Here is a 7,531-nt window from a genome sequence, read left to right as displayed (position 1 = left end):
TGCATTTGTTCTCTCAGTAGACTTGCTTCTCATAGTTGATAACTATTAGATAAAAGATGCAGCTGTTATGCCCGTAAATTTTTTATATTTTCCGCCGATTCAGAACTGTTCTCTCCATATCAGTCGTCAGAAAGTCATTTATGCACCGAAAAGGCCTTACAAGGGTTATGTCATCTTATCGTGTGTTCATGAGTTTCCGTGCTATTTTCAGCCTCTTTGATTAACAGAGATATTGCTGCATTTAGTAACTTATTTGGAAGCCTCATGAACTAAGATACATTCTTCCAACAGAAGGTAACTTTAAATCTATTTCGATTTGAGGGATATATCCATAGGTGCTCTTCTTTACCATGAAAAGGATCATAGGATTTTTATTTTATACAACTTTTTTTTTTTGAGTTGGCTGATCGCATTATTTTGTTGGTATTGTCTCTGCACTGATAGCACACAACTAATCAACAACCTTATTACTGAAGCTTTATGAAGCAGAGGAGAAATACGGTAGAATATTCCATATTTCTGTTTGGCTGAAACTTGGCCCAATGTATAGAGCTTTGCAATCGGCAGAACACGGAAATATGATGCTTATCCTAGGGAAAAATGAAATAGAAATGTTACATCATTTTCTTTTAATAACTTTTAAATTTTTATTAGAATTAGCATAAAACCCATAATGGTTTTCTACCATAACAACCGAGATATTGCAGCCCCGGAGGCCTTCTATCGTTGTCTAAGTCATCAATTCATGGCTGTGTTCAGGGATTGGACCATTAGGGAGGCCTTTTGTTATTGTGTACAACAAATGCTACGACTATCTTGCCATCTGGGGAGCACAACAGGGCTTTCAAGTTTCTCCTCCGTCTAGTCAACACTTATGTCAAAATGTCAGTGCCTAATTGTTGAAAGTAAATTTATAATAGAAATAGATATCTATTTTGGATTTTTTTTTGATAAAATATTGATATATCTCCACATCTTTTGTTCGATCACAGTGGCCATGGTTTTGAGCTATATTGATACTAGCTTTATGACAATATATTATTATAGGAGTCTTGATTGGTACCAAAGTTATTCTAAGAGTACCTTGGAGGATGATCAATTCACTAATCTCATTGGCCAGTGATCAAACTTATGCTTCTATACTATTTACTTGGCCCACAATATATATCATTTTATTTCTCCGGGTTATAAGATTATTGCACAAATTGGTATAGTATTTTGAAGTAAATCTTTTGTCCACTATTGATTGAATTATGTCAACATTAGTATATGCTCTTATAATTCTAGAATATTTTACCTGAAAAAGGATACCCTTTCACGGCTTCTTTTTAGTTATTCAAGTATGCTAGTAACAACATTGATGTGTTTTTCATGAGGGGGTTGCACAAACTAACTTATTTTATTGACAAAAAAAAAAGGTTATATCAGGTCTGGTATTATTGAAATACATGGCCTTCTCTACTAACATTTGATATTTTCTTTTATTGATCGCAAAGAACTAGTACCGACATTACTCAATGTACTCCAGGATATGTAGGAGTGTCAGCGTGCCTACTTTGATTTAAGCTAGTTTCTTTTACGAGATATAGAACCTATTTCCTTTGAGAGATGATGATGTGAGATTTTTTACTAGAGATATTTATTCTTAAAAAAAAAAACATGTGATGCTTGACATCTTTGATTTTGAACTTCTTTGCTAGTTTTTCTTAAAGATATATATCTCCAAAACATGTTAACTTGTAACACTGATATCATGAACTTACACAATTAATGTGGCATATAGAGATATAAAATTGAATTTTTCTGAGAGTTGATGACATTAGATCTGTTCTAAAGAGATTTTCATTCCGAGTAAATCCTCCGAGATATTCAGAGACCTTGATTTTGAACTCTTCTTCTAGTTTTTCCTTTAAGATATGCATCTCCAAGCCACGGTACCTTGTAACAATGATATCATCAGAATATGAGATTAGTGTGATAGAATTATCATCTATGTATTTGTAGAATATGCTGTAATTAGAGCCAACTTGCATCAGCCCCTGTTCAATCACGAATTTGATTGCCTTTGGTAATGAGGATCCAGGTGATAGTACACAATTTTTTATTTATTTTTTTTACAATTTGCAATCTAAATCTTACTTTTTAGTCACCAATCCCAAGAGGAGATTCATGCAGACTTCTTTTAAGTCATCATTCAAAAAATGCATTCCTAATATTCAACTGATGAAGTGACTAAGTTTGACTAGCATGAAATGAAGGACCTAGTGGTGTTTAACTTTTGCCACATGAGTAAAGGTTTCAAAATAGTCGATCCCATAATTTTGGGTGAAACTTTTTGCAGCCAAAAATATTTTATATCTCTCGATAGATCCATTAAATAATTATTTCACTGTTAACATCCATGTGCTTGTACTGTGATGGTAAATTTTTTGGGTTTTTGAGGAAGTTTTCCTTTTCCTTTTTTTTTTTCAAGTTCATTCTTCTCCTCCTCGAGCGCCTCTCCATGTTTCATGTAACGGTTTGAGATGATGTTTGAGATAATGTTTTTAGGGCCTCTTCTACTGTCTTCAGAAATTCAGTCTCTATGAGGTTTGAGATGGTGCTTTCTTTCTGAGGATGATAGATAATGTCTCACCACATTATCTAAAGGATATTGAGTACTGCTAATATCCTCTCTTTTGGGCAGCTTTTTTGTAAAATCTCAATAAAGAAGAGTTGGTTAATTTAACTAGTTTGACTAGGATTCATAACAAGATGTGAGAGGTGGAGTGATTTCACTTATTTTTATATTCTTCTTTTGAGAGAAAAAAAGTGTAGTTTAGAAGGATGTTATTGTTTCAAGTAAATAGGAGTTTTCATAACCTTAATTTCGTCGGGTGTAGGAAGTTGATAGTGTTAATGGGTTGGAGAATTTCAAAGGAAAAAAATATTATAAATTCAGAATAATCTTCCCTTGAAGAGAATTTTTTGGAAGCTTTGAGAGATAGGATTCATGACAAGGTTTGAGTGATAAATTGGTTTCACTTAATTCCAAATTTTTTTTTGAGAATAAAAATGTGGTTTGGAGTGATGTGTTGGGTTGAGTGAACTGAAGTTTTGATAATCTTAAGGCCTTAAGTTCAAGTTGGGTTCATAACTAGTTTTGAGAGGCAGAGTGATTTCACTTTATAGATTTTTTTTTTTTGTGTAAACTTACAATTTAGAGAGTTATTGTTGGGTGGAGTGAACATGGGTTTCAATAAACCCAATGTTGTAAGGTCTAAGTAAGGTGGTTGGTATTAATAGATTGTAGAATTGTCAAGAAAATTTTAAAATTTTGTTTTTCTTCTATTTCGTCTTGAAGTTAGTCTTCCTGGAAGAGGGTTTATTCTTAAAGAATGTAATGTCCTAGATATAACTATTTTTCATTTTTTTGATGAATAATATATTTACCCTTTAGTTTGGCCCATACCCTAGAAAGATATTTAAATACATTTGGATAAAGCTTATTCCTATTAGGTTTGTGACCGTGGTCAAAGGCAATGCACCAAAATAACTGAAGAGGAAGATTTGCAATATTATGAGTGTTTGGAAAGCATTTGGAGAAGCATTGATTGGAGATTTCAGTTAAAGTGTATTTGTAGGAAATTAATTGGTGAGGTAGTTGGCGGTGAGGATGACAATGCCTCAATAACATTTAGAAGTAATTTTTTAATATAATATATCTATATCCACTTGTAAGAGATAGAACTTGTATAGCGCTGTTATGATTCAGGCTAACACTGTTTTGATTTAAGTAACTTTCAAGAATGTGGTTAAATCTATCAAAGTGAAACATTTGGATTTCAGTTGAGTGTTAGGTTTTAACCATATTGTGAGTCTTTGAATATTAATAACATTAGATTTGTCTTTTAATAAATATAGCAAACATATACAAGCTTGATAATAAATAAAATTAATTAACCAGTGCTTGGAGTAGAATACTGTCATTGCTGGGTCTGAAGCCCTGAATGCGAAAAGTGGAGGGTTGCGTTAGGTAGTCAACAACCAACATAAAATTTGAAAAATCATAACATGAATCATTATGAATCATTTTGATTATTGTGTAAATGCTAGGGCGTCCTCTGGAAATGACGTGTTGTATGATATGCATACAATGAAAAATGTGCAAGGCCAAACACTATTAAACAAGTGACAAAAGATGTACCTCGAGGATCAACAACAACAACAACAACAACAACAACAACAACAAAATTTTAATCCCACTAGGATCAAAAGAAAAAAATTTCTATAAATAAAAAAAGTTGGCAGTGTAATAATAATGTGCAAGAAAAGATAAAATATTAGAAGTTATGTTATAAAAATTGGTTTGAATATAAAAGCTTAGAGAAGTGAGAAAAATATAAAATGACTTGTTGTCAGTTTAAGAGAACAATCTGTGATGCTAAAAATTCTATTTTTAGTAATCTTTATAATAGATTAAATACTAAAGATGGTGAAAAATATATGCTTAACTAGCCAAACAAAGAAAAAAGAAAAGTAAAGATTCAACTTAAGTATAGTGTATTAAGGATGAAAATAAGAAAGTGTTTTTCTTAGAAAAAGATATTCAATATAGGTGAGTGAGTTATTTTGATAAAATTTTTAATGAAGTTTCTGAAAGTACGGTCAACCTTAGATATCTTAATATTGTTAATAATAATAAAATGTTTCATTTTTTCCATCACATAGTAAAAAAAGAAGTTGATGAGGTTTTAAAGAAAACTAAGGGTGGAAAATCTGTAGAATCTGATGATATCCTAATTGAAGTGTGAAAATATATAGGAGATTTGGGAGTTTCTTGGCTTACTAAACTCTTTAATATTATTTTAAAAACTAAAAAGATGTCTGAGGAGTGGATGAAGAGTATCTTTTGGTTCCCATTTTTAAGAATAAAGGGGATGCACAAGAGTGTGCAAATTATAGAGGAATTAAGTTGATGTGTCATATTTTAAAATTATGGGAGAGGGTAATTGAACATAGGTTAAGACGTATTATAAAGATTTCTTATAATCAATTTGGATTTTTTTTTGGCAGGTCTACCATGGAAGCTATACATTTATTGAGAGGTTTGATGGAGTAGTTTAGAGAGAATGAGGAGGACCTCCATATGATTTTTATTGATTTAGAAAAAGATTACGATAAGGTTATAAGAGATATTCTTTGGAGAGTTCTAGAGAAGAAAGGTGTAGATATGACCTACATTCAAGTTAGTAGAGATATGTATACTAAAAATGTTATTTTTGTTTGAATAGAAGGAGGATTGACTAAATATTTTCCTATTTCAGTTGGATTACATTAGGCATCGACTTTAAGCCCATATCTTAGATTTGAATGGATCCCATATCACATTATGTCAAGTAAAAATTTTTGTTGACTTCATAATCGTAAGTTTTAGTTAAAATTAACTCTCAAGTCTTGCAAGTTAATACTGATTTCACATTGAAAATTATATTTATTACCAAACGACAAAATATATAAGTTATCAAGATATTAAAAATTAGGTTGACCAAACCTATTATATCATAATATAATTTCTTCAGAGTTTGCATTTGTAGTATAGACCTCTGACCTCACTAACACTGCCAATCGTTTTTTTTTTCATTTCTCTGGTTTTGCACTTATTAAGGTTTTGATGAGAATGTGATTTTATAGTTTTAATCTTTCACTCTTAAGTTCACGTACGTGGGAACATGAGAAATTCGGAACATGTTTAATTCTAATGGACCTCATTTTAGCAATATGGGATAGAGATCCATTAACAATTTTCTAGATGAAAGAATATAAGATGATAATATGTGAGCACAACTTGTCATGTGGTATAAAGCTATTGAGTCAATAATCTAGAACTGACCTGACAACTCGATTCAAACTCTTTTGATATATTTATGTTTGAGTTAGGCTTATGGTCTATAATCTTTATCAATTTCATTTTTGGTCAATTATTTGTTGACCAAAAACTCAAATTTGACCTGAGAACCCGAACTTGAGTTGAATGATTGTTATATCTTATATTAAAATGGTTATTTGGCTTTGAACTAAAGACGAGCTAAGTTTGGGTCGGATTTTTTGACCGATTCAATAAATAAGGTTGAGTCATGTAGATTTGGGTTGGATCAAATTTGAGTTGGAGCCAAACACGACCACGAATTCAAATTGACATCCCTTAGTACAGTCAGGAGCAACAAAAAATCACAAGTTTTTGTACTAACCATACAATTGAATAGAATTTTAAAGATTGGAATATGCCATGTTGACTTTCTCCTAACTTGCATGTGTGATGCTGTAGACTAAATATAGGGATCCAATATAATTTTTTACAGAATTGATTACTTAAGGATGTAACGAAGACATTGTTGGTATCTGAAGTTGGAAGGGAAGGGTTGATCATTTTAAGTTTAACAAATGATATCGTTTAGGCATTTTATCTTTCCCCTTGTTTGAATCACCGTTTATAGACAGCAAAAAAATCAGAAGTTCTTCCCTTTTGTTTTCTAGAAAGTAATTTAGAGAGGTAATTGCTCCACGGGTTAGGGTGTAAATGATCTGGGTTTGAGCGAGCACAGTGATTGTTTGTTTTTTAGTCATTTGATTTGATTTTTTTATTTTTTGGTTTGAAATAGGTTCGTGTTTGAAATGGGTCGTGATAAATGTTTGTATTCGGCTTGATTCGAACTCGCCTGTTCGTTTTAGCTCGTGTTCGTCCCAAAATTACTTTGAATGATTTAAAAATAATAAAATTTAACCTTTTTTTCAAATTCATAAACACAATACAAAATGTTATAAAAATAGTAATTTTTTTAATTATTCAATCAAATTGAGCCAAAACAAGCTGTGAACTCAATCGAATAAAAGTTTGTTTGTATTTGGCTTGTTTGTATTTGGCTCGTTTAAGTAGCTACTGAGAGAGCCAATTACGAGTTGTTTGGGAACGACAAGTTTTTGAGATAGCCTACCCAAAATGATGCTGCAGATTAGTAGGTCTTGGTAGGATGGAGGGTGAACTTGTCCTCTCTTTTGCTAAACCCAGTTAGGGCCCTTTATAACTTTCTATCAATTAATTTAAACGGAACCCGTTTCTGAAACAATATATATATAACATAGGACACGATTCTCATGTATTTACGTTTCTAACGCCCAAAGTTTTATATTTTTATTTATCACACCTTGGTGTCATAAACTTATGTACGAAATGGTGTATTTCACTTAAAAAAAGATAGTTATAGTGATATTTGTTAAAGATTTGAGTGATATGCACCTAGCCATACATGTTTAGGTTTTAGATATGTAAATATATAATAATTGTGTGGGTATGTTTGTAAACGTCTCTTATTGTTTTTTTTTGTGTAAATCTAACCTTCTGTAAAGAAGATTAAGGTCTCCTCTCTTCTTCCCAGACATTGCAAGTTGGTTTTTTGGCTTGAAGATATTATCACTTCACCCTTTGGGGGCTTAAAAATCATTATTTTGCGCTGTAGGTATGGCAAAGTACAAGTTTTTGTACCAATTCCTG

The sequence above is a fragment of the Phalaenopsis equestris genome, unplaced genomic scaffold, assembly GCF_001263595.1.
Source record: "Phalaenopsis equestris unplaced genomic scaffold, ASM126359v1 Scaffold000938, whole genome shotgun sequence".
Taxonomy (NCBI): Eukaryota; Viridiplantae; Streptophyta; class Magnoliopsida; order Asparagales; family Orchidaceae; genus Phalaenopsis; species Phalaenopsis equestris.
This window is presented reverse-complemented; position numbering follows the sequence as displayed.